At 43.0% G+C, this 23,097-nt stretch overlaps 1 long non-coding RNA gene across 1 annotated transcript; it reads right to left on the bottom strand.

Moving 5' to 3' along the window:
• Positions 1 to 14,118: 14,118 nt before the first annotated feature.
• LOC308621570 lies at positions 14,119 to 22,050 on the bottom strand. Its single transcript, XR_014016486.1, has 3 exons — positions 21,946 to 22,050; positions 19,691 to 19,775; positions 14,119 to 14,639 (listed from the first exon to the last, which is right to left on the bottom strand). It is a non-coding gene; the product is annotated as an uncharacterized lncRNA (long non-coding RNA).
• Positions 22,051 to 23,097: the final 1,047 nt, after the last annotated feature.

The raw sequence follows: 23,097 nt of genomic DNA, 5'->3' as shown, positions 1-23,097 counted from the left end.
GAAAGGGGGAAAGCTCCTAGACATTGGATGAAGTAGCCCAGAGGCTAGTGGGTGTGACAGGACTGAGCCTTGCTGGATTCTGCAAAGGGGAAGAGGAGCTGACGGTTTCCAAGGATGGGCCCTAGGCACCCATTTCCCATCCCCAGGCCATCAGTGAGGAGTAAGCCTAGAGCATGGCTACAGTGGGATAGGCCAGGCTTATCTGAAAGCACAGCACACTCCTCACCCTCACCCCCTTCAGGCTCCTCAGTCTCCATCCTGGCACTAAAGTTAAAGACAATGGGAGCAAAAAACTTGAAGGAGACCAGGAAGGGCCTGCAGTTTTCCCTGCTGGTGGGTATCATGATGTCAGGACAGCAGTGTCCCAGGCCTAGTTTGCAGGCTGATGAGAAAAAAAACGGTAATAAAACAGTCTGAGTAACACATGCTCCCTGGCCTGAGGCCAGGGTACCTGTTGGGTGTCCATACGTGAGGGACAACGAGAGCCAACGTGTCAGAAGCACTAGAGGCGTTCCTAACCAATGAATTCTCCCTCTTTCCTTGTCTTAAAGCCCCAAGTAAAATGATCAACCATCCTGGTTTGCCACCCAAAGACCCTCATCCCCCTGCACATGGGTCTGGTTGTTTACCCTCCCCAGCACTCACAGTGATGAAAGTCACCACCAGGGTGACCCACTGAGGTCACTGAGGGAGTGTGGCAGCCTTTCGGTACCTGGGATGGGGAGGATTTGCCAAAGTGTCTGCTGGGAGCTCGAGAGGCAGAAACACTGCCCACTGGATGGATGCGCCTCATCACTCCGACTCAGGTCTTCTTGGTTTTCAGGTCACAGAAGGCGAACGATATTTGGAAGGACATTTACATAGTAGTGGATGAAATATTGGAGAAGTACACAAAGTACGCCTAGTGTTTTCTTCTGCCGGGCAGGGTACATAGCTCTTTAGACTTGGTGGTCACAGAAGACCCTTTGTTGGGGAGCACAGAGTCCAGGGGGGTGTTCTGAAGCAGAAAGGACAGATCACGCTGGTTCCATCAGGTCTCAGCAGCTTTCTTGGCTCCTGCCTGGGGTCAGGCCACATTGTAGGGGACACAGTCTGCCCTTGAGGACCGCACAGATTAATAAACAGGCAAACCAGTAACCAAACACCCAGTTAAATTGTGCCAAGGGCTAAAAGAAAAGTGAAAAGGAATTTCTCGTAACTTCAAGGAAAAAGCAAGTATTCTTATCTTTTGAAAGTCAAGTATGACTTTCTAGGGGATGTGGAATTTTGAACGAGATCCTAAAGAATGGGGAAAAGAGGGTAGAAGAATGATCAAGGAGATTTCTTGTGGAGCGAGTGGTCTATTTGACTGGAGAGTAGCGTTAACTCAGGGAAGGCTGAGAGATGAGTCTAGACAGAGCACTGTGGAGCCAAAACCACTGAGGCTCATAATGCCAGGCCAAGGGGCTTAGAATTCCGCTGTAACTGGGCGCTCTAGATGATTCTTGAGCAAGTGTCTGATATGATACATAAGGTCCTCCAGGTAGTAAAGTCTGATGAGAGTGCTTAAAATGATTTGCAACAAGAGCCAAGAGCAGTAGAGAGCACAGCTAGGGACGTATGGTAGCCACTGAGAGAAAAAATAATGAGGGTCAATGGGGCAGAAGACAGTGGAGGGAGAGAAAAGGGAGGGATGTGTGAAAGGCTGAAAAGAGGTAGAATGACTTCTTTGAGATGGGCAGGACATGGGGAGGTGGGCAAGGAGAGAAAAGGGGTGAGGCTCAGAGAATTTTACACTAGAAAAGAGGCCAGTTGGGAGGCTCATGCAGAAGTACATGAGTATCTATCTTCTTGTGCATGCCTCTCTGTGTGTGTGTGTGTGTGTGAGACAGAGAGAGAGACAGAGAGAGAGACAGAGACAGAGAGACAGAGAGATTTTGGGGGGTTGGGAGTATAAGGGGGGAGCAGGAAGGCCCCACACCTCGACAGGCCTCAGAATCCTTTACTAAGTTATAGGAACTTCCAGTGTTCAGGAAATGAGTCCCCAGAGTAAAACACTTGGAATGGGAGCTGGGAAATTCACATGCAACCCTTTGCTGGTTGCTTGTTGACTTTGTCTTCATACTTCTCCAGCCCTAACCTGCGGGTGTCCTTCATCACCTACTCCACACTGGGTCACACCCTCAGGAAGCTCACCTCAGACAGGTAAGTACTGCTTGAATCCCCCAAAGCAGGCCTGGTGGGAGTGCTCACAGGGAAAAACAGGGAACTGAGGGGTTCCCTGAGACCTCATGTGGACCCACTGGGAGCAGGCTGGGCCGTCCTGGGCTCCGCTCAGGGTCCACTCTGACCCCCAGCCCCGGCTCCATGGCTCCCAATGACCCCTGGCTGTGCTGGCCCTGGCAGACCCCGTGTTGCTAGACCATCTCCGCCCCCTCTAAGCCCCGCCCTCCGCCTGTCCTGTGTCCTCTCAGCGCTCTTCCCTTTTCTGAGAACTGGTTCACTGCAAGGACGCCCGGGACCTAGTCGAGCAGACGTGTGGGCCCTTTGTGAACACTGGCCTGTGTTGGGCACCTGCTCTGTGTGTCACTCTCTGCTCTGGGCCAGTGGGGGAAGAGGGGAGGCACAGTCAGAACCAGGAGGCAGGGGTGGGCAGTGCTGAAGTGCTGGAGCTTCAGTGGAGGGGAGCTTGGTCCCTTGGTGGGTCTGAGACAAGGGAGCCCATGAGTGTGGGCTGGGGTGCAGGAGGGAAGCATGACACAGCAGCATCCTAGGTGGGCCATTAGGAGGGCCCAGCGATGTGCCCAAAGCCCTGGAGGTGGGAAGATATGGAGCTCCTGAGTAGCCGGGACGTTAAGATGCTCATGATGCAAATGATCGGAACCCAGGGAGTGTGTTGGTGCCAGTGCGTGGACACAGCACTCCCCATGCCTGGCTTCCAGGAGAATCAGGGGCTGTGCTTCCTGTTAGGTGAGCTAGGGGAAGGCGTGGTTCTGTGTGTCCCTGTCTTCTGCATTTCAGAGAGACCTGAGTGGGGTTGAGGTGGAAGACACCAAGTCAGTGGGGCCTGTCAGGCAGGTGGCAGAAAAGGAGGCGGGGGCTGAGCGGAGGCCTTTTGGGGAGGAGCTGCCCGTGGGGGACAGGAGGACCACTGCATCCTCCGAGGCAGGGTTTCAGAGCCTGAACCAAGGGAGCTGTGGGGAGGCTCTTGAGGATCTCCGGGGTCCTCTTTAGAAGTGGAGGTGACGACGTCTTCCTCAAGGGAAGGTGTCAGAAGTGGGAGTGGACTCAGGGGAGTGAAAAATGGGGTGGAATCTTAAGAAGCGAAGGGCCTGATGAGGGCATAAGCAGCCTAGTGCACAGAGCTGGGAGTAAGGATGGGGTGGGGGGGCTGCCCAAGAAAAAGGCCCGCTCAGGCAGGAGTGAAGCCTGGCCAAGCTCAGTCCTGGACCGAAGGCTGGGGAGAGATGAGAGCTCCAGCATATTTGGGGGTGCTGTCAACAAAACAGAAATCTTCCCAAAATTGTCAGGAAGAGGGGAGGGTGTTTGTGCTCGGGTGGGCAGGGCCTGGTTTGGCCTCCACTGGACCTGGGTCACAGCCTCCTCAGCTCCTGGGCTGGGCCAGGCAGGGCAGGACCTGGGGCTCTCAGATCGCACCTCACGGCAGAATCCCTTCTGCACAAGGCAAGAGCCAGACTTCAGGGACCACGTTCTCCTTAGACTTTCTGTGACAGCTCAGCCCATCACAATGCATTAGCCTGAGCCTAAGCCCCACCCCTGGTGTGTCCCAGTCCCATCAGCTCCTATCTGCTTTAACAGAGGCCGACAGCCCACCCCCATGGCAGCCTGGGGTCACTGCTCTTCCGCCTGCATGGACAGGCCTCAGGCCTCTTTTCCAGCTTACGGTCTATTTCTTCAGGAGCACATGAAGCCCAGGAGCCCTACACTCTAATGCAGCAGCTTGACTACTTGCTTTAGTACGGATCCAGAGGGGGAAGTGGCTTGGAGGGTCCAAGTCCACCTCAGGGGTCTGTGGTAGGGGAGGAGGGGACAGGGCAGGGGTATCAGCACAGTGACCCTTCCACGCTCAGGCTTGCCTGTTGGAAGGTGATGTGCCCTCACCAGGGACCCCTTAGGTGCCAGCAGTACCGCCAGTCACACTGGGGGTGCTGAATTCACAGGTGCGTATCCATGGGTGCTCCTCCCTCACCACGGAAGGTCAAGGCAGGGCCCTTGCTGAGTCCCCTGAGGTCTGCATGCCTGAGACAGGGATGAGCACATTGAAAGCCAGGCCCTACCCATGGGACCAGCAAAGCAGCATCCTCCACACCCGCTGAATGGGGGACAGAGAAGCGTTGACCAAGGCCTGTCAGTGTCAAAGACACAGGCAGAGAGGTCACCACAAGGCCACTTGTGTCCTCTCTGGTCCGGGCAGGTCTCCACAGGGCAGAATGGCACCAGGTCAAGTGGTCTGTTTTGTAACAGTCAACCCTCATTCCTCCTCAACCCCCTTTACTGTTTTTTTTCAGAAATGAAATTCGTGATGGTCTCAGCAGACTTCAGAATATAGTACCTACAGGAACCACACACATGCAGGAAGGATTTAAAAAGGTACGGATCCTACAGCTCTGAGACTTTCTTCTGCTTTATCAAGTTCTTAGAGTATTTTTGGGTCATCTCACTGCCCTCCACCAATTTCCTTCATTTTGTTGCAGGCAAATGAGCAGATTGAAAGAGTTTACTCCAAAAGTAAGCTGCCTGCTGACATGACTGTGCTCAGGTGGGACAGGGCCAGGCGCGGGCCTCAGCGAGGGCTGGTGCAGACCCCCCTCGGCCAATTCCTAGCGCTGACCTTGGAGCGAGTCCCTTGTCCTCTCTGGGCTACAGGTTCCTCCTCTGCACAGTGAGGAGGAAAACCACCCCCAGGGATGCTTCTGAGAACCACATGGGATCATGCATTACATTCCTGGTTCTTACTAGATATCAAGTGCTTGACCTATGGTTGGGCTGCATGAAAAAGAAAAGAGAACTTCCAAGGATGCCGAGCAGACGGGGTTCAGTTTAGGGAACAGAGACCTTGGTGTCCCCCTGGCTGCCCACACTTTGTCCACCACAGTTCTGGCTCTTCCTCCTTTCCCTTAAGCCTCTTCCCTCCGGTTGACTCTCATCCTGTGACTGTGCCTCCGACTGTGGAAATGGCGGTACTTTGCCCAGACCAGCTGCATCGAGACTGTAGGGTTGCAGCCCTTGTCAGGAAGGATGCATGGGCTGCTGGGGAAAGGCGGGGAGCTGGGCGGGGGCTGCTGTCCAAGCACCTTGACCTCGAGTTCTGAATAGCAGGACCCACAGAGCCAGCAGGATTGCCTGCCGGCGCCACCCAGGACAGAGCCCACTGCCCCCCGGACACAGGGGGATGTCTTGTGCAGTCTGTCAGCTGTTTCACCCTGTGCTCCCCTGAGAGGCTTGTCCTCGTCCAGTGAAGTAGCTGCAGTTGCCTTTCACGGCAAAGGCTATGCCACCTGCCCATAGTGAAGGTCCACTAGGAAGGGCTCTGATCCGTACTCAGGCTCCTCGTCTGTCAAGTGGGTCCTGGGCTGAGGCCCCTTCTCCTTTCCGGTGCTCTGGGTGGTGGGTACTCAGGTCAGGGTGGCCTCTCCGCAGGAGGAGGAGGTGTGGGAGCAGTGCTGTGTGTCTGGCAGCCTGAGGCAAGTCACTCCAGGTGCCTTGCTGACCAGGCCACTCCCTGCTTCTTCTGCAGATAGCAGTCCTTCCAGCCTGAATTATCACTCTGACCACTGGACCACTGCTGCCAACGACATTACAGGAAACTATGAGTGAAGTGAGTCCTGTCCATCATTACCAGCTTTGTGCTCCATGTATTGGGGTATTTTTATTCCAACCTTTTTTTCCCTCTTAGGCTGAAAAAGCTTGGGATATGGGGGCCAAAGTTTACTGTCTGGGTGTGAAAGACTATAAGAAATACCAGGTAATTCAGAACAGCTAACCAGGTTTTCAGCTAACGAGGTGCCACTCTTGAGCCCAGATGGGGAAAGCTTTCAAAGGCAGCCAGCTGTCCCAGAGACCCCCAGAGGATGGCCCTCTACCCACCCCGACTGTCTGGAGAACAGATAGCCACAGCCAATGAATAGCAAGTGCTGTGGAAACCTACACACCAGAGGTGTGGATGGAGGAGCTTTCCACTCGCTAAGGCTGGGCTGCTGGCAGACACCAGGATGTGGCCCTTGGAGTCTAACACAGCAGAAAGCAAGAGCCTGTCTCCTGAGACAGGATCTGCTGTGTCCTCAAGCCCTGGCTGTGTGCCCACCATCTCCAATTCCCTTGTAGCTGCATGATATTGTAGAAAGAAAAGACCAAATGTATGGGATAGACGAATTCAAGTCCCTGGAAAAGCTTGTTACCTCGGTGAGTGTGGGCTAACCGTGAGAGGGGAGATGGGGTGTCTTCTCCCTATGCCTCTGTCATCAGTCTCCCTGACCCTGCCACCCCACTGTCTGTTCCAGCTGGTGGAAAATTCCTGTATGGAACTGATGGCTGGGGACACTTACTTTGCCTGTGTAGGAGGTAGGAGCCAGAGTCCCATATCTATACAGAAGTGTGTGGCTCTATGTGTGTGTATGTGACACATTTGGGTGTGTGTGGGTGTTGTGACTGGGGGTTGTGTGTACATGGTGTGATTTACTTGGTTATACAGCAGAAACTAACACAACATTGTAAAGCAATTATACTCCAATAAAAATGTTAAAAACAAACAAGGAAGGGAGAATAGACAAATCTCCCAGAAATACAGAATTTTAAATAATGTACATAGGTACACCTCCCCCAAGAAGATAGAGCATAATTCCCACCCCTTAACTGTGGGTTTGCATAGCAACTTTCTTTCAAAATGTATAGTATGAAAAGGAGGGAAAAAACTAACTCACAGTGGAAAAAACTGACAAAACTACCTCAGCCAGTTAATATCAATGTTAACATCATCAGTGGTGTCCTGTTGATAGCATGTACCCCTAAAACGATGTGATGAGATTGGCACCTTACCTCTAGGGTTTACCTCTCAAAACCACACAACTCCAGTCCAACCATGAGAAAAACATTGGACAAACAAAAATTGAGACCCTTTGTACAAAATACAAAAATTGAGGCAGGTTCTCCTCAAAACTGTCAAGATGATCAAAAACAAGGAATGTTTGAGAAACTATTGCAGTTTAGAGGAGCCTAAGGAAACATGACGACTAAAGGTAATACACCATCTAGATGGGTTCCTGGAACAGCAAAGGAACATTAGGTAAAAACTGAGGAATCTAAATAAAGTATAGGCTTTGTGCAGTACACAAGCCTCTCACTATCGTGGCCTCTCCCGTTGCGGAGCACAGGATCCGGACGCGCAGGCTCAGCGGCCATGGCTCACGGGCCCAACCGCTCCGCGACATGTGGGATCTTCCCAGACCGGGGCACAGAACCCGTGTCCCCTGCATCGGCAGGCGGACTCTCAACCACTGCACCACCAGGGAAGCCCAAAGGATAGGCTTTGATTAATAATCTATCAACGTTGGTTCGTGGTCACAAACCTACCACAATAAGATGTTAACCAATAAGGGAACTGGTGCAAAGGTATCTGGGAACTCTCTGTACTATCTTTGCAACTTTTCTGTAAATCTAAAATGATTCTAAAATTAGGCCTTTATTAAAATTTAAAAAGTAGATTGAGAAAATTTAACCCTATTTTTTGTCTGTCCCTTATAGGTGAAGAGCTCTTTTTTTTCTTTCCTTTCTTCTGTGGTCTCTCTCCTGACCTCGTGAAGAGCTCTTACTGAAGCAACTAAAACCAGCTTCACACCTCTTCAGCTTGAGTGCTTCTCCACTTTTTGCAACTGAAATATGATTGGTATGTTTAATCACAATCAATGGGGTAAAAAAAATTGAACTTTGATTTATTTTAAAGGAATGTTGTCCCTTAGTTTTGCTAAATGGTCCAGCTTAGTTTCTCCTTGTTATTAAATTTTCTGGCTTATAAATTTTGTATTACATTTAAAATATAAACCAAATAAAAGATTTTACTAACATGAATCTTTATGCTTCTTTGCTCTCAATAAAATGTCCTTACATCATTAGTCAATTTCGGGGGGGTCAATCTCACAATTTGGTTCTGGTAGTTTCCTAACAGGAGATTTGGGTCCACAGCTACTCAGCTCTCTTTCCTCTAAGAAGTTTAAGAGATAGAGAAAACGGCTACAGACAACTATGCTAAGACACTTATGGTGCCTTTAGCCAACACTTTTGCTCCTTTTCACGTTATCTATAAGCATTATCAATGCTGACAGAGCAACAATGCACTATGCTCTGCTTCCCAACTGCATACCTGATGGTTTCATTGTTGTGTTATTGATTTTCTTTCTCTTTTGGATATGAAGTATCAGAGCAAGTAATAAAAATTCAATTATCAATTCAATATGATTCAATTTTGGTTAAATATTGATGGATACATGTGTGAAGAAACTATTTTTTTCACATTTCTCAAACTGTTTGATACTCTGCAACATTGTACCCTGATGAAAATCTCACTGCCTAATTTCCTTTCGTTCTCCTCCTACACTTCTGAGTCCATTTCATTTGTTGGGGTGGGGGGTTGAGGGAGGCCAAACTATCTACTATAAGGAGATATTTCACTATAAGTATATTGTGAAATGTCAGTGAGATAAAATGTAAAAGCACCTGGAACTTAAGAGGCATTCCACAAACTGGAGTGTTTTGCCCTTCTTTACTTGCCTTATAGATGCAGGTGCTTTGCAAGGTTCCCTCCTGGGTCCACTCCTGTTACAACTCATGTTCTTCTTAGAGTCCTCTACTCCCGTGTCTTCAAACGCTTCCTATACACCAAGGAGGACTGTGTTCGTAGTTTCTCCCTTACTGTTGATCTTCAGAATGTCTCTTCAGCTGCGTACTAAACAAGTCCATCTGGATGTGCCCTACCCCTACTCTACACAACAGGTCAAAAGATATTACCACTCAGTTGTTTAAGGTGAGAAATCTAGATATCAGTGAAACCTGAACTGTCTCAGCATACCATTCTCCCTTCTCCTCACATCTAATCCGACACCAACTTCTGTCACTTAAACGCCACTTAATACCCCCAGTGGATGATCTCTTTTGTTTGTTGCTGTATCTGTGGTGCCTAGAAGAATGCCTGACACCTAGTAGATACATACTGAAATCATTTATTGAATGAATTCATCTGTCCTCTCTTCTCTGTCTGCACTGCCATGGATGGAGTCCAAGCCCTAATTATGTCTTTGGAGACTCATATTCATAGCTCCTGAACTAGTTTCTCTGCCTCTAGTAACTCCAGCTCCCATTGCCTTCTTTCCAATCCATCCTATACACAGCTTGCCATGAGTAAACTGTAAACATCCTAAAAAAATGTGCCTGGTGCTTCACAATATAACCTCAATCTACCTTGTTAGCCTATTCTCCCACTATTTTTTCACTCTACAAATGCCCTATTTTCCCTACTTTCAACACACATACTTTTTTCAAATTTCAAGTTCCAGCTCTTCATTGTTATATATATAGGAAAGAAACTGACTTTTGTATATTAACCTTGTATCCAGCAACTTTGCTATAAGTCCTTATTAGTTGCTGGAAATTTTTTTTTTGATTCCTTGGGATTTTCTACATAATCATGTCAACTTTGAATATAGTTTTATTTCTTCCTTCCCAGTCTGTATTTAAGTTTAATTGCCTTTTCTGGAGTTATTGCATTACCTAGGACTTCCAGTACAAAGTTTAATAGGAGTGGTGAGGGAATTCCCAGTGGTTAGGACTCCGCACTTTCACTGCCAAGGGTGTGGGTCGGGGAATTAAGATCCGAAAAGCCATGAGGTACGGCCAAAAAACAAAGTGTGGTGAGAGCAAACAACTTCACTTTGTTCCTGATCTTAGGGGGAAAGAATCTAGCAATCTAGTTTCTCACCATTATGATGTTAGCTATAGGTGTTTTATACATGTTCCTTATTAAATTGAGGAAGTTTCCCCTGTATTCCTAGTTTGCTGAAAGCTTTTATCATGAGTAGGTGTTGGATTTTAGAAAATGCTTTTTCTGTACCTATTGATGTGATCAAATGATTTTTCTTCTTTAGCTTGTAGATGTGATGGATTACATTAACTGATTTTTGAATGCTGAGCCAATTTACACACCTGGAATAAATCCCACTTGGTCATGGTGTATAAGTCTTTTTCTGTACTGCTGGATTTGATTCGCTAATATTTTGTTAAGAATTTTTGCATCTATTTTCATGATAGATATTGGACTGCAGTTTTCCTTTCTTGTAATGTCTTTATCTGCTTTTGCTGGAAGGGTGATGCTTGCCTCATAGAATGGATTAAGAAGTGTTCTCTGCTTCTATTTTCTGAAAGAGATTATAGAGAGTTGGTGTGATTTCTTCCTTATATGTTTCATAGAATTCACCAGTAAACCCATCTGGGCCTGGTGCTTTCTGTCATGGAAGGTTATTAATTATTGATTAAAAATTTTAATAGATATAGGCCTATTTAGATTATTTCTTCTTGTGAGGCTTTTGGTAATTATGTCTCTCAAAGAAATTGGTCCATTTCATCTAGGTTACCAAATCTGTCAGCACAGAGTTGTTCATATTATTCCTTAATTATCCTTCTATTCTTCATAGGATCTGTAGTGATGGCCCCCTTCATTCCTGATATTAGTAATTTGCCTTCTCTTTTTATCTTACTCTGGCTAGAGTTACCAATTCTATTGATCTTGTCAAAGAACCAGACTTGGGTTTCATTGATATTCTTTATCAAATTCCTGTTTTCAAGTTTCACTGATTTACACTCTACTATAATTTTTATTATTTCTTCCCTTCTGCTTACTTTGGATTTAATTTGCTTTTTTTCTAGTTTCCTAATGTGGAAGCTTAAATTATTGATCTTAGATCTTTATGCTTTCCTAAGATATGCACTGCTTTCATTGCAACCCACAAATTTTGATAAGTTGTATTTTCATTTTCATTTAGTTCAAAATATTTTAAAATTTCTCCTGAGATTTCTTTTTTTTTTTTTTTTTTTTGCGGTATGCGGGCCTCTCACTGTTGTGGCCTCTCCCGTTGCGGAGAACAGGCTCCAGAGGCACAGGCTCAGCAGCCATGGCTCACAGGCCCAGCCGCTCCGCGGCACGTGGGATCTTCCCGGACCGGGGCACGAACCCAGGTCCCCTGCATCGGCAGGCGGACTCTCAACCACTGCGCCACCAGGGAAGCCCGAGATTTCTTCTTTAATCCATGTGTTATTTAGAAGTATGTTTTTATTATTTATTTATTTATTTATTGGCTGCGTCAGGTCTTAGTTGCAGCATGTGGGATCTTCGTTGCAGTATGGAGGATCTTTCGTTGCGGCACGAGGGCTCTTCACTGTGGCTCACAGGCATCTCTCAAGTTGTGGCGCACAGGCTCCAGGGTTTGTGGGCTCTGTAGTTTGTGGCATGCGGACTCTCTAGTTGAGGCACATGGGCTTAGCTGCCCCACAGCATGTGGGATCTTAGTTCCCTGACCAGGGATCAAACCCACGTCCCCTGCATTGGAAGGCAGATTCTTTACCACTGGACCACCAGGGAAGTCCCGAAGTATGTTGTTTAATCTCCAAGTTTTGAGGGAATTTCCAGGTATCTTTCTGTTATTGATTTTCAGTTTCATTTCATTGTGGTCTGAAAGCATGCATTTTAGGATATCTATTCTTTTTAACTTGTTAAGGTGTGTTTTATGGCCCAGGATGTGGTCTACCTTGGTGAGTGTTCTATGTGAGCTTGAGTGTACTCTGCTGTTGTTGGATGAAGTGGTTTAGAAATAACAATTAGATCCAATCGATTGATGGTGCTGTTGAGTTCAACTATGTCCTTACAACTTTTCTGCCTGCAGAATCTGTCCATTGCTGATAGAGGGTATTGAAGTCTCCAAATATAGTAGTGGACTTGTCTACTTCTCCTTGCAGTTCTATCAGTTTTTGCCACATGTATTTTGACACTCTATTGTTGACGCTCTGATTTTAACTGAGCAGTTTATGATTACGTTTTCTCCATCCTCTTAGCTATCAACTATATTTTTTAAAATTTTACAGTTCTGAAACTTCAATCTGTCTGCTTACATTACCCATCTGTCCTTGCACGTTGTCTACTTTTTCCATGAGAGCCCTTAGCAAATTAAACATAAATGTTTTAAATTTCTGTTCTGTTCGGAGAATTTCAACATCCCTGCCATATCTGAGTCTGGTTCTCATGCTTGATTTGTCTCTTCAAATTGTGCTTTTTCTTGCCATTTATCATCCTTTGTAATTGTTTGGTTGGAGGCCAGACATGATGTATCAGGAAAGAGGAACTGAGGCTATTAGGCTTTTAGTATAAGGTTTTATGTGAATCTAGACAGGAGCTAGGCAGTACTTAACGTTTTCTGTAGCTCTAAGTGGCAGAGGCTTGTTTCCTCTATTTTCCTTGTTGTTTTGTCTTCTTCCCTGTTGTGTTTTTTCCCTAAGAATTCTTTGTTGAAGAGTCTGTCTTGGAGCTCTAAGTCATACTCCACAGATACTACACTGGAACTCTGTTATCATGGTGGAAGGGTATTTCGGAAGCATTCAATAATCTTATATCTCTGTCTTTTATTTGGCCTGGGTCCCTGGGCTGTGACCTTCAGAAGTATTTCTTAGACATTTTTTTCTCTTCTCCCATGATATAAGAAGGCTAAAGGGGGCTGAAATTGTCTAACTTGCTTTTCCCCAGGTGAGATAAGGCTCTGGTAGAGTAATTTCCTTCAGAGGGCAGGCCTTTGTCATGGAAAATGATATGGATGTATTTCAAAATAGTTACTTTCTCCTCCCCTGAAACACAAGGGGATCCCTGATCTTAATCATGAGAACTTGGTGGGGTTTCTGGGGATAAATCCTATAAAGTGTGGAGGTTCTCCTAAGAGTGGGGTTTTTGTTTTGTTCTGTTTTGTTTTGTGGTTCGCGGGCCTCTCACTGTTGCGGCCTCTCCCGTTGCAGATCACAGGCTCCGGACGTGCAGGCTCAGCGGCCATGGCTCACGGGCCTAGCTGCTCCGCGGTATGTGGGATCCTCCCAGACCGGGGCATGAACCCGTGTCCTCTGCATTGGCAGGCGGGCTCTCAACCACTGCGCCACCAGGGAAGCCCAAGAGTGGGGATTTTAACTGTCAAGCCAGTTAGCATCCAGTAACTTGTCAAAGTTACCATTTCACTGTTCATATCAGTTACTGGCCCAAGCAGCTCTGCTCCTGGTAAGCTGATCTCTAATGTGATTCTATCTGGCTGTTTCTCCAGTTTGGGAGTGATGGTTTGCCCTATGACCTCAATTCTCCTTCGGATCTAAGAAAAGGCATTGATTTTTCCACCTGTTCAGCCTTTTTCTTATGATTCCATTTTCTCCATCCTCTCTTAGCATATCAACTATATTTTTTAAACTTTTATAGTTCTGAAATGTCAATCTGTCTGCTTACATTATCCATCTGTCCTTGCACGTTGTGGCATGTGTCTTGCTGTGAGGATGGAGTGATGACTTCAGCGCCTGATATGCTGGAGCTGAAACTGGTAATTGCCTACAAACTCTTTTTTATTTATTTTATTTTCTTGCGGTACACGGGCCTCTCACTGTTGTGGCCTCTCCCATGTGACGCACAGGCTCCGGACGCGCAGGCTCAGTGGCCATGACTCACAGGCCCAGTGGCTCCATGGCATGTGGGATCCTCCCGGACGGGGGCATAAGCCCGCATACCCTGCGTCGGCAGACAGACTCTCAACCACTGCGCCACCAAGGAAGCCCCCAAACTCCTTTTTAAAAGTTCTTCCCCATTTTCACTGTAAAGCAAGGCTGAAATAATCCTGAGGAGTCTTCCCTGATCTCTCTCTGCTAAATGAAAAGCTCCTGCCTGTGTACTCTAGTACTTGGTACAACTACAAGTATTTCATATATTGACTCTTAGCTCTGTGACTCTGTGAATGCCTGGAGAACAGGCTTTTTGGCTTATCTTTGCATTTCTTGCATATGGTATAAATAATTGTCTGCTTAATTGAAAGGAAAAAGGAACAAAACACTGTTCACTAATTAAAAACAAAGTACTACTTTTATTTGGCTCACTTCTCCATTTATTAGATAACCACATGTGGAGAGGCACCAAGCACTTAAGTTTTACATAACTACAAAGTTATCACAAATCCCAAACGTTTTAGCCACAGATACTTCACCTACTCTGTTTAAAGAAAAAGCTTTCAAAACATCTGACTTAGCCTGATACAGAGACCCTGAATAAATGGGAACTACATATTTTTAAATGCTTGTACTTCCTGTTCTAATAATGTCTTCTTTAAATTGAATCCAGCATAAAAGGGATGGAAATATGTAAGGTCATGATGCAAACGCTTTTGAGAGATAGTGAAATTAATCTGTACAACATGGAAAAAGATGTAATGTGCACAGAAGGTCTGCAAGGATTCACTGAGCCATCTGGGCTTCCGTGGCTTGTGCTGTCCATTCTGGTGCTGTCTGACTGATTTTCTCCAAAAGGTTATTCACTTGGAAACAAAGCGATTGGATCTGTTTGTCCCACGTTGGCAGGGCTTCTCGTGCTAAAGAAAAAAGGAATAATGTACAAAGTTGAAATTACTCCTTTGCAACCACAGTGAATGTTGAGTTAGAAGATAAATACAGTAACATTGATTTTTAGAAGTTTACTCCAAAAATCTTAGTTAATGAAATTAAGCTAATTAAGAAATAGTTAAGAAAAGTACCCCAATCACTGGCACAAAGTATAAACAAAACAAAACAAAACAAAAAAACACAAAATAAAACCAAACCACCTCAACTGCAGCAGTCAGACAGACAACTTCACTGAGGCCACCTGTTCCCTCACCAATGTCTACTGCTTCGTAAGACACTGCCACCCACTGGAGAAAGTGAAACTTGAAAACACTACGTTCAGTGAAAGAAGCTAAAAGGTCACATATTGTAGGGTTTCATTCATATCAAATATCCAGAACAGGTAAATCCATAGAGACAGAATAGAAATTGGTTGCCAGGGGTTGGGGAGACAGGTATGAGGAGTAATTGCTTAAGGGGCATGGGATTTCCTTTTGGGAAGATGAAAATGTTCTGGAACTAGGTAGAGGTGGTGGTTGCATAACACTGTAAACATACTAAATGTTACTGAATTTTTCGCTTTTAAATGATTAATTTCATGTTATGTGAATTTCAACTCAATTAAAAAGTAGTAGTGGAGGAATAGGTATTGCTTTACTAACAGTAAAATTTACTATAAATTTATTACCTAATATTGTTACAGATCAATGGAACCAAATAGAGTACAGAAATAGATCCGAACATTTATGTGGAACCTAATATACGCCAAAGATCAGAAAGCATGTTTTATTTAATAAAAGATATTTGTATAATTGGCAATCCATCTTTAAAAAAAAACAACTAGACCATGCCTTAAAATTATTCACAAAAAATGAACTGCAGACCGATTGAATTTCTAAATATAAAACAATAAATAAAATATTAGAAGACATTTTAGGAAAATATTAATTTTATCCCAAAATGAGGGAGACTTTCTTTTTTATTTTAACATCTTTATTGGAGTATAATTACTTTACAATGGTGTGTTAGTTTCTGCTTTATAACAAAGTGAATCAGCTATACATATACATATATCCCCATATCCCCTCCCTCTTGCGTCTCCCTCCCACCCTCCCTATCCCACCCCTCTAGGTGGGAGGGAGACTTTCTTAACCAATACAGAAAACACAAAAGCCATAAAATTAAAAATGGACATATTTGGCTACAAAAGAGCTTTTAAATGTGTTTATGGTATGCATTGCGTTACAGAAACACAACCAACAGAAAGAGAAAAATATCTGTAACACAGATAGGAAAGGTGTGGAGGGGGAAGGAAGGAAATAGACAAGAAAAACTAACATGAATTCACAGAAAAGGAAATACTAATGGCCAATACATGGAAAGATATTCAACTTCACTAGTGCCAAGGAAATGCACAATAAAACAATAACATAGTATTTTCCCCCCAACAATTGGCAAAAGATAAAAAGAAGAAGAATATCCAACTCTTAAAGATTCATTCTCTCATACTGGTGGAAGTGTAAATGGCTACACCTTTCTGGAAAGCAAACTGGCAGTAGCTCTTAAGAATCAAAACATGTATATCCTCTCATGCAAAGTATGCAACTTCTGAGACTCTGTTCTACAGAACTAAGTGTCCCAGTATATAAAGATATACACAAGGAAACCGCCTGAATGTCCATCAACAGGTGAATAGTTGAACTCCACGAAATATTATGCAGCTATTAAAACAAATAAATTAGTTTTATATCTAGTGACTCGCAAATATATTCACGGTACATTAACTTAAAAAAAAAAACAAAACCACTTTGGGACTTCCCTGGTGGTCCAGTGGCTAAGACTCTGAGCTTCCACTGCAGGGGGTATGGGCTAGATCCCTGGTCGGGGAAGTTCCACGTGTCAAGCAGTGTGGCCAAAAAAATCCCCAAACAAACAAACAAAAACAAACAAAAAACACTTCATAGAACACTATGTACATTAAAGTATAATGCCACTTTAAAAAATCCCTACATGTTTTTACTTATCTATATAAACATGTAGAAAGGCACACGAGACTTTAGACTGACATTAGTTATGCCAGGCAGCTGGGATCAGAGGAATGCAGGTGAAAGTGGAAAGACATTACGGACTCTTCCTTTATTCATCCTTGTAATGTTTTACTTCTCATTATGAGCAGATTTACCATTGTAGTTTTTAAATCTAAGAAAATTAGAAAGTAAAATATCCCATATTCTATCAAGTTGGTATATGTTAATTTAAACTGTGTTTACTTGGTGATGCCTCTGCTATACTCTTCATCATACATTGTGTTTGCTCATTCAATAATTATTTATTTCCCACTTACAACGTGCAGGGCACTGGAAAAGATGTTGGATATACCATGGAGAACAAGAGACACTTAATATCTATCACTAGGAAGTTGAGATTGGTTAACAGAAACAGACATTTAGACAAATTCAGAAATTCAGGGTGACAAGAATGTATAACTTAAAGCCATACCTAACGTGGGATGTCAGGAAAATCATTATTGATTAACATTGTTCAAACTAAGACATGGGGACAAATAGAAGATGGCTGGAGAGGCTGCTTGTGGAGAGGGATGACTATTCTGGAATGTTTAAAGTGGGAAAGAATTTACAATGCTGGAAAAAACAAAAAGTCCTGTGAGCTGGATTGGAAAGAAGAAGCCATAAAGAATCACGTAGGACCTTTTGGAGACTTTGTAGAATCTTAGTCTACAAGCAGTGGGGAAGCCATTCATCAGCATGTCAAGGAAGAGAGTAACATTTAATAATTTGTTTTTTATTTCTTTTTTCTGTTTGTTCGCATTTTTAAAAGATCACAATCCCTCTGGCTCTACTAGGGCAATGGGACTAGAAAGGAGCTATTGTAGATGTGAGAAGAAAAGCTAAAAGGCTATTTCTTAAGCCCAGAAGGGGTTTTGGGGGTTCAGAACAGGCTGGTGACAGTAAGAAATGAAGAAAAGTACATGGATTCCAGATACACTATGAGGTAAAATTCAAAGGATTCTGGGCAGTGAAGAAGAGAAGGGGTCAAGGATAAGGAATGCTGGAGAAAGTGAACAGTGTAGTTTCTGGCTGGCTGGCTGGCTGTTCTGGGAGGCAGGCAGTGGAGGAGATAGTGAATTCAGTTTTGGGTATATTCATTCTGAGAAGTCCACGAAGCAATCAGGTGGGAAACACCTATTAGTCAATTAGAGCCGCTGAACCTGGGACTCAGAAGGGAGATTTACACTAGAAGTCTAAGCGCTGTCTGCATAGAGATGGTAACTGAACCAATGGGAATAGGTGAGATTACCTAGGGTAACAGTAGAGTGAGGAGAAAAAGGCCGAGGAGTATGTCCCAAGCAACCCCAATATTTAAATTTAAAGCACTATAGAATCTACAAAGACAACTGGGAAGAATACCTGGAGAAATAGGAGGGAAAACAGGAGAATAGGGTGAAGGAGATGACAGAAGTCAAGAAGGGGCGGGGGCACTCAAAACGGAGTGAGTGATCAACCCTATTCAATATTCGGAAAAGTCAGGGTGAAGCCTGAAAGATAAAAGGATTTTTGTTAAACCGGAAGAGACCTGACCATGTTTAAATATCGATAAAAAGGAGCCAACAGAGAAAAACAGGATGAAAATAGACAAAATAATTGCTAAGCTCAGGTTCCTAAAAAAGATTTCTTTTTTGGAGCAGGGAGTGGCAGAGTTCAGAGAAGGGATCCAAAGTGCAAGAGGAAGAACTGGCGAGAGAGATGGAAACCATCTCCCATATAACACGAAAGAAGAAAGAGACAGAATGAGATCTATATTGAACAGAGAGTGAAGGAGGAGAAAAGTCAGAGGTTTAGGAAAATGAAATTTGAAATCGTCATTGCAGAGTACGGAAAAAGTGGACTAGAGAAATGTATCAGGAATCCCGGGCAGCGTCGAGAATCCAGGACCTTGAATTTTGCAGTGGTATCAATCTGTCTGCTGCTCTGACTCTTCTCCAGCAACATTAGTTACTCACGTACAGGCATGGGAAAGATGGAGAATGGGTTCATTCAAGGTGAAGTTTTGCTGGACAGCAGGAACAAAAGTTCACAAGCAAGTGTTCTGGGGTATCTATAAAAGAAGTAACTGAATCATGAAAATGATTGAAATCCTGATTTCATGATTCACGATGAATCATGAAACCTAAGCTGGATAGGAAGAACAGTAAAGGTTAAAAAAGGGCTGAGCTGGGCTTCCCTGGTGGTGCAGTGGTTGAGAGTCAGCCTGCCCATGCAGGGGACAAGGGTTCGTGCCTCGGTCCGGGAAGATCCAACATGCTGCGGAGCGGCTGGGCCCGTGAGCCAAGGCCGCTGAGCCTGCGCATCCGGAGCCTGTGCTCCGCAGTGGGAGAGGCCACAACAGTGAGAGGCCCATGAACCACAAAAAAAAAAAAAAAAAAAAAAAATGGGTGAGCTGACTGAAAGAAAGTGAAAGTCAATTGACCAGAGGCTCCAATGCAGTCAAGGAAGAGGTGAGGTTGAAGTACCTGAGAAAGACCACTTGAAAGGCTGGGAAAAGATCATGGTCAGAGTGGGATACTTCAAATTAAAAGTGTACAAGTGGAATGGTTCTGGGTAAGGTCCAGGGTATAAGTGAGGTGGGAAGAGGGCTGAGGAGGTATTAGACAATGAGAAAGACAAGAGATCTACTTACCTGTCTGCCTTCATCAGTTTAGTGAGCTGCTGAACAGGATATGCAACTGTCTTTTCTACATGCCCAATACACGGTATGTGGTCAATAAATGTTTGGTGAGTAATTCATGAGTCAACTAATATAACAATTCCAGTTTCAAATTTTTCCATGGCATAGAAAATGCTGCATTAATCAGATTCATGAATATAAGTTCATAAAAATTATTTTAAATTATTTCTTTGGGAAATAAGCTCATTCCATAGGAAGATTCTGGGTCAAAGGAAATTGCTCAACATGTTTTAATCACAAATGTACAACACTTCACTGCCATTTCATTATGATACAAACAAGCAAAACTTCTTACATTCAAAATGAACTATTCCATCAATCTGATCAATAAATCCATTCATACGTCCTTCTGTTATCATTTGCAATGCTATCTTTTCTGCCTGTTTAAAAAAAAACAATAAATTCTTAGACACTTTAATAATCATTTCTAGTTATTCACATATTCTCACCAAGAGAACTGAAAGCTCTTGGTTTAGCTCCCCATCACTAAGCTTTACCTATGTGTTCATCTGCCATTCATTACAAGAGTAAACCTTGTAAATCTGCCTGTTATATCCCCCCAATTCTTTCTGGGTACAATCCATTATTTTAAGTTAATTGGGATCTGTTTTTCTTGTTGTAAGATTTTAAGCAAGAATCTAGCCTTCTAACCAACTTTTCTCTCTGCTCAAAATCAAACTAACAATTTTTCCTCTCACTGGGATCCACATCTCAAAAAAATCCTTAGCTTTTCTTATTTTATTTCATTTCAGTTTTCACAGTATTTATCACCCCCAAAACTCTCTAAGACAGTAATATGTTTGAAGAAAATATTGAAAGGAGGAATAACGTTCAAATTTAAAAGGGAAACGAAAGGATTTAAAAGACCATTAAAGGGGAGCAAAAGGTTCTCTACCTAATTCCTAAAGAAATACTTCATGTTTACTGTCTGTTTAGCAAACTGGGTTGTGATAGTTGTTTTAGTAACTCTGACCATCTTCACAATCAACCCTAAATCAATCTTGAACAGACTGTGACTAGCATTTATTGTTAAAAATATATTCACTTCCCTTAGTCTCAGCAAGGGATCATACCTCAAAGCCTAAGAAGGAAGCATCTTTTAATGGTAACTGAAGCCTTGGTTCCGAAATTGTTCCACTTCCTTTACTGTGTGTTGAATGTGTATACGTAAAGGAATTGTATTAGAAAATGCTAACTTAAAATTTCACTAACAGATAAAAGGGGATGTGACCATAACTACATGACTCTAAGCTCTACAAGTGTTGTAGTGAGATGGATGGACCTAGAGTCTGTCATACAGAGTGAAGTAAGTCACAAAAAGAAAAACAAATACCATATGCTAACACGTATATATGAAATCTTAAAAAAAAATTGTTCTGAAGAACCTAGGGGCAGGACAGGAATAATGACACAGACGTGGAGAATGGACTTGAGGACACAGGGAGGGGGAAGGGTAAGCTGGGATGAAGTGAGAGAGTGGCATTGACATATACACACTACCAAATGTAAAATAGATAGCTAGTGGGAAGCAGCCGCATAGCATAGGGAGCTGAGCTTAGGTAGATCAGCTCGGTGCTTCGTGACCACTTAGAGGGTGAAATAGGGAGGGGATATGGGGATATATGTATACATATAGCTGATTCACTTTGTTTTACAGCAGAATCTAACACAACAATATAAAGCAATTATACTCCAATAAAGATGTTAAAAAACAAAGTTCTACAAGTTAGGTAAAAGTAAGGTTGGTTGCTTGCTTTTACTGTTATTTAAAATTAAGAGAATGTTTTATAGATGTTACCTGAAATACTCTCTAAATACGACCGGTACTTTTTTGGAATTTATACATAGCCAACCAAACGCTATCACGACTAAGAATAAAATTAACTCCCTAATAACTCAGTCAACTTCTTAAGTTAAATCAAGCACAGAAGTTACAGTAGAATAGCCTAGAATATTACCATAGTCATTCTCTCAAAGAGATGAACTTTTTAAACTATGAGTCAATCTAGGGCAGAAAAAAGAATTAAGGCATAGATCAAATGTTAGTTAAAAATCAGAAACCACTATGAAGTGGATTTAAACAGATACTAAACAAAGATATTCTTACAAAATGGGTATCATAACCTGGAACCCCTTTAAGATTTCCATTCTAGGTCACTTTACCATAAAATACAACTTAAAAAAAAATAAAAGACAATTCCATTACAGTACTATTTTGACATTCAAATAATTTATTTCCATTTACCTTAGGCTTTTAATGTATATTTTTGTTGCAACTGCCAATATTTATCAATTACAGTCATCTCTCAGTATCCATGGGGGATTGGTTCCAGTAGCCCCCATGAATACCCAAATCCACGGATGCTCAAGACCCTTATATAAAATGTAGTAGTACAATGAATACAGTTGGCCCTCCAAAATATTCCTCCAAAATATCCACAAGTTTTGTATCCGCAGATATGGAGGTCCAACTGTATATATTTTATTTTCTCTTTATGTCAATAATTTACTCTCTTAACTTCCTTTTATGTATTGGAAATAAGAAAATACCTTAGCTGCAGGAATCTCTAAAAGGGCTCCAAGTTCCTCAAAGGTAATATTATTATATAATTTGCTTGCAGACAATAAATTGTGTTCAATAACAGCTCTGTCCAAGATGCTGGAACCTTAAATATAAATAAGAATGTTATAATTTTGAAACTAGTTTTACACTCTTAAAAGATGCATCTTGTTAAAAATTTTCTAGGCATGTACTAACTCATAATCATTGCCTTTATTCCTATCAAAATTTTAAAAGTAACCAAAATCCCTTGATACATTTTGAATAACATGCAGTTAAACACAAATAACATTTAGAAAATGATTGGCAAGTATTTATTAACTAGTTGGACAGATTTAATCCTCTGGTTTTGGGGTTTTGCTTCCTTGGACTAGCTATCAACTTCACTAACTTTTCTTGCTATAAGCACATACTTTTATTAGCAAGCAGCAGCAAAACAATCATGCAAACAATCCTGCTGTTTGTAAGCTTGATAAGTCAAAAAATACTGCTCAGTGGAAAGGTCTCTATTCCCCTGGGCACTTCACAAGCACTTTACTCTGAGGCAAACATGAGAAATGTTTGGAAGGCAGGATCCCTTCATGAGATATCAGGCATAGGATCCTCCCTTAAGTAAGATAATACAGGGCCTGACAAAGTTATGGACCTCAGGCCCCATCCTGAAGATGTGGCTCACCCACCTTTTTTTTCCTTTCCAGTTATATTGAGATATAATTGACATATAACATTGCATTCATTTAAGGTGTACAACATAATGAGTTGATATATGTATATATTGTGAAATGATTACCACTAGAAGTTTAGTTAATTAACATCATCACCTCACACAGTTACAGTTTTTTTTCTTGTGACAACTTTTAAGATCTACTTTTTTAGCAACTTTCCAATATAAAGACCTAAATAAACAGGGAAATATGTAAGACTTAATATTGCTAAGATGGCAGTACTCCCCAAATTGATCTACAAATTCAGTGCAATCCCAGCTGGCTTCTTTGCAGAAATTGACAAGCTGATCTTAAAATCTTTATGGAAATTCAAAGGACCCATAGAAGCCAACACAACTTTGAAAAAGAACAAAGTTGGAAGACTCAAATTTTCTGATTTCAAAACTTACTACAAGGGACTTCTCTGGTGGCACAGTG

The sequence above is a fragment of the Mesoplodon bidens genome (assembly GCF_964165515.1).
Source record: "Mesoplodon bidens genome assembly, chromosome: 1".
NCBI lineage: Eukaryota > Metazoa > Chordata > Mammalia > Artiodactyla > Ziphiidae > Mesoplodon > Mesoplodon bidens.
This window is presented reverse-complemented; position numbering and strand designations above follow the sequence as displayed.